This window comes from Trichechus manatus, unplaced genomic scaffold (assembly GCF_000243295.1).
Source record: "Trichechus manatus latirostris isolate Lorelei unplaced genomic scaffold, TriManLat1.0 scaffold00008, whole genome shotgun sequence".
NCBI lineage: Eukaryota > Metazoa > Chordata > Mammalia > Sirenia > Trichechidae > Trichechus > Trichechus manatus.
This window is the reverse complement of record NW_004443944.1, coordinates 657,920-669,492: the sequence shown is the minus strand read 5'-3', so window position 1 is coordinate 669,492 and position 11,573 is coordinate 657,920.

Genomic DNA, 11,573 nt, shown 5'->3' with positions numbered 1-11,573 from the left:
CCGCGCCGGCTCCGCCCGCCGCCTCGCCACGCCCCCCGTTAACCCCTGCGATGCCGAGCAGGCAGGACGGCGGAAGAAGCGGGCAGTGCGTCGGCCCGAGCCGCTTCCCGGCCCGGCCAGGCCACGTGCGCGCAGGCGGTGGAATCCTGCCCTTGGAATCCTGCCCCTGGAATCCTGCCCCTTAATTACCTCTAAGGGGCCCCTACGTGGGCAGAACCAGTCAAGGGCCCCCAGCTCTCCCTGGGACCCCAAAGCGGCGCCAGTGCCCGACCAGGAGGATTGCCCGCAGATGGGCCCACGACTGGCTACCTCTGGGGAACTTGGGCAGGGGAGGTACAGCCTTGAACTTTCAGGGAACCTGGCATTAGGACCCCCTAGGCCCAGATGGGCATGTTATCGGGCGGGGGGGGGGGCAATCCCTGGAGAAGGACGTCATGTTTGGTAGAGTAGAGGGTCCGCGAAAACGAGGAAGACCCTCAGTAAGCTAGACTGATACAGTGGCCTCAACAATGGGCTCAAGCATAACAAGATTGTGAGGATGGTGGAGGACCCAGTGGTGCTTTGTTCTGGTGTACATAGGGTCGCTAGGAGTCGGAACCAACTCAATGGCACCTCACAACAAGACGACCCTGGTCCAGTGGGAAGTACAGGGTGGCATCTGGGGAGGCCTGAAGAGGTGCCTGGGGGGGTCAGGAGGAGTCCCGGGAGGGGACCCCCAGAGGGAAGGTGATATTTGCAAAGACTGAGGCAGGAAGAGTGCAGATTTGGGGGGCAAGGGCTGAATGAGAAGAAGCCTAAGACACTCACTCAAGCAGGGCCTTAAAGCCCCCCTCCAGGGGCCTGGCATCATTCTGCAGACCCCAGAAAGGGCAGGGCAGGGGCAAGGAATTGGAAGGTGGGCCTGAGGGCAAGTCTGAGACAGTGAGGCTGCTGGTGCCATGGCCCAGGGCAAAGGGGGATGTTTCCTGGGAAGGGGGAGTGAGCCCCCGCTGTCCTGGGAGAGGTCACTCTGGAACCTACTGCTGGGAAGCCAAAAGGACACATTCCTCAGACCCTGTGGGTCCCCTGAGGGCCCCTGCACACTGTGGATGCTGTGAGGTGGGAGGAGTGGGCCAGCCCCTCGCTCCCCAGCCTTCGTACGCACGCCTGGAATGGGTGTTGGCTGCAGGTACATCTCTACACTGTGACCTGCCTCCTCCACATCCAGCCAGCGCTGCCTACTCTAGAGAGGAGGCCCCTGGCTTAGTGGCTGACGCTGTCCTCCGGCCACTCAGGCCGGACAGTGGCACCAGCCCAGCCTCGGTCGCCACGCTGTGTGTCTTTTGTTTCCCAAGCCAGCGCCCACGTGACCCTTTTGTTCTTTTTAATTAAGCTGAAGACATGATCATTGATGCAGGCACAGTTCTAATTTGTAAATCATCTAGAAGGTCGGGGGATGGGCTGGAGTTCACACAAGCATGGTGCATACCACACACACGTGCACACACGTGCTGAGCACACACCTGTGCAAACACCTAGTCCCAGAGGGCACACACTGACCCACCACCTTCCTACTTTGTGCCCATGCATTAGCTGTTATTACCAGCAGTAAGCGGGTGTTCCCGCAAATGGTCCCCCAAAAGCAATGTTTCTTGCTTGCAGACATCCTCGCTGAGCCTGCTGAGCCAGCTGCAGGCTGGGTGGTCAGTTCAGGGGCAGGGGAGGACCTGATGCTGTCCTCGACGAAGAAAGAAGGCTCACCTGCATCTCCCTGCCCGAGCTGGCTCTGCACAATGGTGGCGACTCTGCAGGGCTTCTCACATCCACCACCAGGGACCTTCTTCTGTCCCTCCGTGTGCACGCTTCAGAAACGGGACAAAGATGTGACGGTAAGTCAGCCACACAAACCCTGGAAGGGCCAGGCCCTTCACCCTGTTAGGAAGCTCCTGGACTGGGTGAGGTGCCTCTCAGGGAGCAGCGTGGTCAGTGTGTGATGCCAGGGCAATGTGGCCACCAGGAGGGTCTGCTCATGGGGGAGGGCGGAGGATTCCCAGGTACTGTGTTAGCAGCGTATTAGAAATGGCAGCGTTGGTTTTGGAGGACATCTATGTCAATTGGCATAACAAAGTTTATTAAGAAAACGTTCGGCATCCCACTTTGGTGAGTGGTGTCTGGGGTCTTAAAAGCTTGTGAGCAGCCATCTAAGATGCATCAATTTGTCCCAACCCACTTGGAGCAAAGGAGAATGAAGAACACCAAAGACACAAGGAAAATATTAGCCCGAAAGATAAAACGGCCATATAAACCAGAGATTCCATCAGCCTGAGACCAGAAGAACTCGATGGTGCCCAGCTACCACCAAAGACTGCCCTGACAGGAAACACAACAGAGAGTCCCTGACAGAGTGGGAGAAAAGAGTGGAGCAGAACTCAGATTCACATAAAAAGACCAGACTTAATGGTCTGACTGAGATTGGAGGAATCTCTGAAGCTATGGCCCCAAGATGCTCTGCTAACCCAGAACTAAAACCATTCCTGAAGCCATCTCTTCAGACAAAGATTAGACTGGACTATAAAACATAAAATTATACTCATGAAAAGTGTGCTTCTTCGTTCAAGCAGTTATGCAAAACCAAAGGGGCAGCTCCTGTCCAGAGGCAGGATGAGAAGGTAGGAAGGGACAGGAGTTAGTTGGATGAACACAGGAAACCCAGGGTGGAAAGGGGGAGTGTGCTGTTACATTACAGGGATAGCAACCAATGTCACATAACAATATGTGTATAAATTTTTGTGTGAGAAATTAACTTGAGCTGTAAACTTTCACCCAAAGCACAATAAATAAATTTAAAAAAGGAAAGAAAAAGAAATGGCAGCACTGGCCACTCTGAGCCCCCTGGCATTCCAGGATTTGGGGAGGAGACAATCCTGCACCCCTTGTTTTTTAGAGGAGGAGCCAGTGCCCTGGAGCCTCAGGGAGTCCTTTCCGGGTCTAGGGGTGAGCTCCAGGGGGGCACTGACTACCAGGCTGGCTGAGGGCCCCCCGGCCAGAAGGCCGTGTGCCCCAGGGCCTCTGCCTCTGTCTGTGACCACGTCGGCAACCCACCAGCCTTGCCTTCCGGAGCTTCTGGAAAGCGATCCCTGCGCCGAGGTTGGAGGGTGTCCTTTGCCAAGCTGCCTCATCAGTCGTTTATGTTTTCCTTGGTGTCTTGCACACCCAGTGTTTGTGCTTTGTCAGCAGTCTGCTCCCGCCTGCCAGGCAAGCAGCCGTGAACACCACATCAGGCCAAATTTCATGCAAGCGACAGGAACTCCATTTATTTAAAAAGTGTGTGGAACAAGCTTTCAGGCTAAGGTCATCTTTGTCAAGACTGCGTCTACAGGGTTCCAAAGAGATGTGGAAAAACCCAGAAGCACGTGAGGCCCGCGTGCCAGGCGGGGAGATGGCTCCCGGCATTGGGGGAGTGACCCACAACCAGAGCAGAAGGTGCCGAGCCAGGCGCTGTCCTTTCAGCACTGCCAGCACCGTCCCCTCCCCCGGGAACCTTCCAGGCAGGCGAGGCTGCTGTCCTCTCCTCTTAGCACGAAACCTCGCTGCCTCCTCCTCCCACCCTGAACATCCTACTGAGCTGGTGAGACTGGTACTGCCCCCTGCCCTTTCAAAGGGCACCGGGAGTTCCCACAAGGCACCCGTGCCCCCAAGCTCCCCTGCCCCCATGCATTCCTATGGCTTCAGTCCTTCCCCATCAGGCTTCCCGATCTGGCTCCCCTGGCCCAAGGGGCACAGGTCACTTCCCCCAGAGCCAGCACAGAGCTGACCCAAGACGGGACTGATGGACGCTCCATGGGTGATGTAGGCCACATTCGAGACATCTGGTCCCTCTCTGCAGACCCCACCCAGGAGCCCTCTTGTCATGAGCAGGTCATACAGCTGGGCACTCCCAGGGAACCCTTGTCCCTGCCCTCCCTCAGGTCAAAATGGATCCCGGTGGGTCAGGACCTGGACTCAGCAACAGAGACAGGGACCATCATGGAGTCGACAGAGGAGAAGTGGATCAAGATGAAGACGCAGCTCCCACTGCCGGTCCCCCTGCATGCGGGCTGACAGCATGGCCTGCTTGTCGGAGCCCACTGGGTGCAGCCCTGGTTTAACACGCTCGCTGACACCACATGATGAAGACGGTTGTTACGTCCAGGTTTCAGCCTTGACTTCCGAGGGCCAGCGTCCAGGGCAGGCGGCCGCAGTAGGATGCTGGAGTCAGATGCCGAAGAGCAGCATGTTCTACTTAGCCACCATCCCCCCTTCCAAGTACCCAAGGAAGCAATTTAGAAGGAGAGAGTCCCTTTCCAACCCCAGTGCCTTCAGAAAACCAGATGACCGCAGCTGCCTGGGAGGGAAGTGCTTCACCAGGCAGAGAGCAAGACTTAATTTGGGGAAATGAGAAGAGACAGGTTCTCAATCACTCGACCTGGACCTGCCTCCTTGCTGTTTTAATCCTATAATTTAAGCAACAGGAAGTGCCTTCCCAGACGTAAAGCCCTCTCCTGGAGGAATTTTCCATTATCCCAAGGATGGAAGCCTGTGTTTATTTGGCTTGTCACAGAACAAGGGGGTGAAGAAAAAATTCAAGATATGGAAGCACTGATTTTTATGTAAACATCTTACACTAAAGTCAATAAAAATCTAATTTATAGTTTTTTTGAAAGGACCAGAGCACTCAGTGAGCTTCCCCAGCTCCCAGCAAACCAGCTAAGTGAGTCGACTTGTCTTTCTCAACTCCTGAGAACACCTGGATCATGGGCATCCAGGGTCACCATGATGACGAGACACATCAGAAAGGGCAGAGACCAACCTGGGCTTCTGAGGGCTCAGGGAACTCCCTGCTCAGGGCTTTACCCAGGACAGCCCCCGCCTTGGCTCCCGCTAGCCAGCTTCCAGGGCAAATGATGAGTCTGGGCATTTATCCCCCTTTGTGACACACGAAGCTTGAGGAATACAGAGGCCACATAGCTCATGTTGGGACACCGAGGTCCTAGGCGCCATCACACACTGACACTGTTAAGTGCCCAGCCCACCACAGCCACATGCCTGCCTGGCCTGGCCCTGCCACTCTCTGACCACCTCCTGCCCCTGAGCCCCACACGTTCTGCCCCGGCCACACAACCACCCCAGTGCCCCTCAAGCAGGTGAAGGAGCCTTTGCATTTACTGTTCTCTCTGCCCAGAATGCCATTCCTTCTGCTAGTATCAGGCTGCCCCTTCCCAGAGAGGCTGGCTGGGCCATATCTAAGTAGGGCCCAGCTACCTTTCTGAGCGCCAGCCCCTCGTCATGTCCTGAACATGCATTTTCCTGTCTGTGGGCAAGTTGGAGGCTCACCTCCTGGACTGGGTTCATCCAGGGGACTTGGGCGGAGACTCACGCCCTGGGCAACCTGGCCATCCTGCCGCTGCTCCCAGCGCTGAGCTCATACACAGAAGGACTTGCAAACACCGAATGCATGCAGGGTCACTTTGCTCTGGAGCTGGATGTTGTGGGAGCCTCTGACCAGGGCGTGTCCTTGGAGACCAGCCTGTGTGATGGCTCAGGGGTGGCCAGGAGACCCTGGGAGGACACGGGCAGCTGCTGCTGAGCACCTTGGAGACGGTTCCCGAGCAGTGGGGAGTTAGCCGACACCTACGCACAGGCTGTGGCATCTGGGCTCGGAGGCCGGGGCTCATGGCAGCGCGAGCTGCCAGATGTGCAGGCAGCTTGGACACGGTGTCCAGGCCAGGGACAGGGCCCGTGGGAGTCAGAGCCCTCACCCCACACCCGGACAAGGTCACCAACCACCACCTCAGGGGCAGGACAGGAAGGACAGACGTGCCAACCAGCAAACCAGGGCCCCGTCGGCAACACACAGGGCTCAGCTAGGGGTGGCTGGACCTCCGGGCTCCACCAGCTGAGTCTGCTCCACACTGGCTCAGCACGTCCCGTGTCCGTAGGGCTGAGTGTGAGACACACTCGTCCTCCTCACACTCAGGGACAAGTGCTGCGTGGGGGCGTCGCGGGGGCCAAGAACCGAGGTGCAGGGCACCAGAGACACCAAAACTCCCTGGGGGGTCTTGTCCACCATGGAGCAATCGCAGTCTGGTAGGGCATTCCAACCCCTGGCGGCTCCCCTAAAGGTCAGCGATCGACTGTTTGGTTCCCTCCCCTCCTCTAAGGGGCCAAAAGTTTATCTGAGACAGGAGATGGAGAGGGGGTTTTACAAGCCCCTTGGGGTATGGGGAGGTGCCCCCTCCCACTTCCACCTTCAGCACAGAGAACGTTGTGCCCACCCCCCCCATCCTCCAAGAGCACATCAGGCTCCATGGGGCTTTGACAAGGGGACCCCATCCCAGCCTGCAGGGGGCAGGATGGCCTCTGGGGCCCTGGTCCTCCACACCTGTCTCTTTGCTCCCTGTGTGAGGAACTCCTGGGCGGAGGGGGCACATGGCCCGGAGAACGCCCTGCCAGCCCCATTCCCCTGCATCGTCAGGCTCCCCCACCCCCGGCAACTAAGCCCTGGGATCCTGCAACCCCAGGGGGCTCTGTGGAGAGCCAGTCTCAGAGGGCAGCTGGCGAGTCCTCACCGCCAGACCCCGAGGACCTGCTGCAGGTGCAGAGAGGCCAGGGGATTCTCTGGGCCAGAGCTGTGCACCTTTATCTCTGGTCTCCCTTCTCGCCAGGCAGCGGACAGAGGACTTGTAAGGCCTGGGCCTTCTCACCTTCTCTTGTCTTGGTGCCTCCCTGCCCCCGCCTCAGCAGCCCCCCTCAGCCCACAGTCCTGTCCTGGACCCTGGTGTGAGGCTGAGCCAACCCTCAGGCTGGTGGGCCCGGGTGGTAGGGCCGACCTTTCCCCTCCTGGCTTTCAGCCGTGAGCCCACGCCTGAGCCGTTCCTTGCTTCACGCGGCCTCATCATCTCTGCAGCAGCCACCTCCTCCCCCAGCCACCCCCAGAGGGAGACACCAGGAGCCAGCAAATGAAGCCAGGAAGTGAGCCAGCGCCTGCCTGCCTCCTCTAAAGCCATCGTCAAAGCTCCTCATCCACCAGTCCCTCTCCCTCCTCCCCTCAGCAAAGCCAGGGCAGCCTCGGGGCTCACACACCCCCAGCCCAGCCCCCGCAGGCTTGTCCTTGCATGGCTCTGGTCCAGCCACCAGTAGGCACCTCCACAGGCTCAGCCCCGACTCCAACCAGCAGCCGACAGCACAGGTAGAGCCAACACACACACATACACAAGCACGCATGCACACGTGATATCACATGCACACACCTGTACACACGCAGTGCACACAATGCATATGCATGTATGCATATGCGCACTCAATGTGCACGTACACATGCATGCACAGCCATGCACCACATGTGCACACGCATGCAGAGCACAAGCCCACATAGATCCGTGCACATGTATGCACACATGCACACATTCTCACACATGTACACGCATGCTCAGATGCATATGCACACATTCACACACGTACATGTACACACATGCATGCACACAGGGGCATACACATAATCCCACAGACCCACAGTCTCACTCTGAGACACACCTCGGAGCAGACGCACCCACATTCGCCCATGAGAACAGTTACCCAAATGGTCACAGCTGTGTGGGAAAGCCCCTGGGGCCACATGACTGGGGCCTGGCCTGCTGCAAAGCTCGGCCCCATGGAGGGAAGCACACAGCCATTGGCAGAGCCAGGACTATCAGCGCCAGGGGCATACCAGCCCTCCCAGCCACCAGGGAACCTGGCGGGGGGCAGGGGGTAGGTTACCGGTAGAGCCAGGAACCTGGGGCATAGAGCAGGAGGCAGATCTGGCAACTCAGCAGCTGCAGCCTCCAAGCTGCTCGTGAGTCTTCTGGAGGCATCCCCGGTGCAGGCTGGGGCCGCACTCCTATCGTAGTGGCTCCTGTGGTGCTTGTTCACTGTGCCAGCAGAGGGGAGAGGCGGCTGGCCCTGTCCCGCCCCGTCCCTGACTTCAGGGGTTGCCCCAGGGCTGAGGGCCCAAGCATCAGCCTCAGGCTGGCCAGCAGGATCTCCCCCAGGACTCGCTGTCCTGGTGTCCTCCAAGGTAAATGCAGCCCAGGGGCCAGGGCCAGCGAGGGCATCAGTCCACGTCCCCAATTTCACCCTTGGCCATGCGGCTGTGTGGTGCCCCTGCCAGGCTCCAGGGGCTCTGTCCAGGGCTGTGGCACCCCCTCACACCACCCACTGCCCTATCCACAGCTGCCCATGCGGCTCCCCAAGCTGACACCAAGCTGACACCATTCCTGGGCCACTCCGTCCTCCAGCCCAGCTGGGCCCTCCACTGCTCTGCTCCCCACCTGCCATCAGGGGGAGATGCTGCCCGGCATGGCAGCCACTCCCTGGGCCAAAGGGGGTCACGCCTACGTGCCCCCACGCCTGCGCTTCCATTTCACTGCGGCCGTGGAAACGGAGGTCGAGGCAGCTGAGGCTGCAGCATCTGCCCCGTCCAAGCACTCAGCCGAGACTGTTTCATGCAGTCCTTACGGTGGCTTTGGGGGCAGGGCTGGATGACTCTTTTGCTGACGGAGAAGCAGAGACCTCCTGGCCCACCACTTGCGTGGGGTGTCCATAGTGGGCACCCGAGCCAGCCTAGCCTCTGCCGTCGGTACCCAGAGTGGGTCCAGGGGCCTCGGGGTGGAGGGCCTACCAGAGGGCCTCAAGGTAATGCCTTTCGACTCCCGTCTCCCCGACAGCGACGTCCGGACCGCTGTGTCTCATGTTTCTCAACATTTCTCCGCTGTAGCTTCCAGCGCAGTATCGACATGAACAACCTCAGCGATGGTTAACCCTGCGTGGGGTCCTGAGAACCACAGACCTCAAAGCCAGCACAGCTCTGCCCTGCATCCCACCCAGGGTCTTTGTGGTCAGCAGCCCCTCCTGCCTGAGTGTGGGGGTGCTGGAACAGCCCAGAGACCCAGGGCTGCAGCCCCCACTGTGCAGCGGGTGGTCGGCTGGACGCTGGAGCCTGGCCCGCTCGGTAACTCCTGAGTGTGCTGCCCTCTGGTGGACAATAGAGGTACTGCGTGGCTCCTGCCAGACCTCTGTGTCCGGATCTCTGCCTCCAGGTCAGGGCCCTCCCTTTCGGCCCCCCATGAGCAGGGGTGAGGGGATGGTGCAGTGAAGCCCCGACCCAAGCAGGCATCAGACCCAACAGCTTGGATTTTCCTGGACCTGCCTTATCATCCCACACTGAAAGTGGGGCTCTAGCACTCCCTGCCCAGGGCCAGGGTGCGGACCCTCTGCAGACTCCACTGACAGCCAGGTAGTCCCTCACCCACCCCTGTCCTCACACCCTCTTGGTGGGGTCTGTGCCCCCCACCCCACAGACGTGACCACCTGGAGAGCAGGAAGCATGGCCAAGCATGCCCCCCAGGGTGCCCCCCAAGCCCAGACCTGGGAGGGCACGAAGCAGTGGGTTGATTTCACTCTACCCTCAGTGTCTGAAGGTACAGGACCCCCAGAGGCCAGAGTTTGTGGCCCAAACAATGGCCTCGGCTGGGATGGTCCTCAGGGGCTGCCCAGGGGGACTTCTTTCCACTCAGCTGTGGGCTGACAAATTCTTTGGTTTGATGCTAATTCTAACTTGGGCCAAGTGTGTAAGGACAACTTCGCAGGGGCGGGCAGAGAGGCTCCAAAGTGTCCCACCAGGTCCCTCCTGGCCATAGCAATAGACCAGGAGAGGCCCAGGGCCAGCAGGGGCTCGTTGGAGAGACTGGCAGGAAAGACCTGGATCCTTGGGTGGATTTGAATTTCAGAAGAATAACAAATACTTCTGTAGTGTCAACATGTCCCATATATTGCATGGGATACATTTATACTAAAAAGTTACTCGTTGTACGGGATGGACTGACGCTAGAAAATTCCTTGTGCTAATCTGAAATGCTGATGTAAAGGCTAAGTCTGGGCCCCTGGGAGCCTTTGTGGGTCCTATGTCAACCCTGGCCCTTAGGGAAGGGGGTTCCCACACCCACTGCTGCCTGGATCTTGGTGTCCCACACTCCCTGAGGGCAAGTCTCAGGTCCCCCCCCCCCATGCTCTCCTCTAGGATTGGTGTAGGACACCAACAGCGCTTCTGTCCAGCTGGCAGTACCACCCACTTCATGTCCCTCCTCACTCAGTGTAGGAGGCGGGATGGCAGCCCCCACAGATGTCAGGCCCCGAGCCCTGGAACTTGTAAGTGTGAGCTTGGCTGGCAAGAGGGGCTCTGCAGATCTGCGGTGGGAGCTGTCCTGGATTACCTGGTGGGTTAGATGTAACCAGTGTCCTGGAAAGAGGGGGGCAGAGGGGGTGACACAGACTGCAGAAGAGAGGGCAGAGATGGGAGTGATGCGGCCACAAGCCCAGGCCTGCTGGCAGCCACCAAAGGCTGGTAGAAGCAGGCAGGGTCCTACCCTAGAGCTTCCAGAGCCAGGGTGGCCCTGCCCACACCCTGGTTCCTGCCTAGTGAAACCTGCTTTGGACTTCTAGCCTCCAGAACTTTGAGAGAATAAATTTCTATTGTTTTCAGCCAAGTTTGTGGCAATTTGTTATGGGAGCCACAGTACACTCAGTGACACCCATGGACAGGTGACTCTGTGGTTGGCCCACCTGCTTGCCCTGGAGGGGGACACTGCAGAGGTCCAGAGCCCCACAGGATGGGGCCCTGGGGCAAGAGGCCCCCTCCCCAGTGAGCACCAACAGGGGGGTCTGCTCAGCCATACCCTGCTCAGCAGGGGTGGTCTGCAACACACCACAGCGCCCCGGGCTGCTTTCTGGGAGCAGGGCTGGTGGGCTGACCAGGTCCCCAATGAAGACCTGAAGCCCCCAGCCCCTCTGACAGAAATCGCTAGCTGGATTTTCTGCACCCATTTTTGTGGGGCTATCTGGGGGCCAGAGCCCTGTGAGCAGGAAGTGGACTGGCTTTGCCTCAGCCACAGCTACACGTGCTGGGGGGAGGGAGGGGTGCAAGATTGGACTCGAGGGCAGGGAAGCCCCGAACCCGGTGAAGAGGGTGTGTGTGCAGCTATCCCTTTGTGGGGGCAGGACTCTGAGACCCCAAAACAGTCGGCACTCGCCCTAGTTCCAAGTGACAGAATCTAACTGCAAACCCCGCTCAGGCAATCCAGGCCAGCTGACCTCCGGATCCTAACCCTGGTACTGTGCCTCGTCTGGGAGGCCGGGGCACTCTCGGCGTGGGGGGGCCCGGGCGCTGCCCATCCTGCGTGTCGGCAGGGGGCCAGGGACGCCGGCAGCACGCCTGAACGAGAAACGGCTTGGGGGAGAGCAGGGCCTGGACACGCGGCGCGGAAAGGGGGCTCCATCCGGTTGGCCGGGTCCTGACCAGGGGTCCCCCTGCACCCCCACCCCGACACGCAGGCGCACTCCGGCTCCAGGGTTGCTCAGTTTATTGGCAAAACGGACACTGAGCGCGGCGGGCGCGGGCCGTGGAAGCCTCGGGGCGGCAGGGGGCGCTTTTCCTCTTGAAGAACTTCCACTGGACCTTGATGGCGAGCATCCAGTCGCTGACGTAGAGCCTCTTACAAGCGGAGGTGCAGACATGCGCC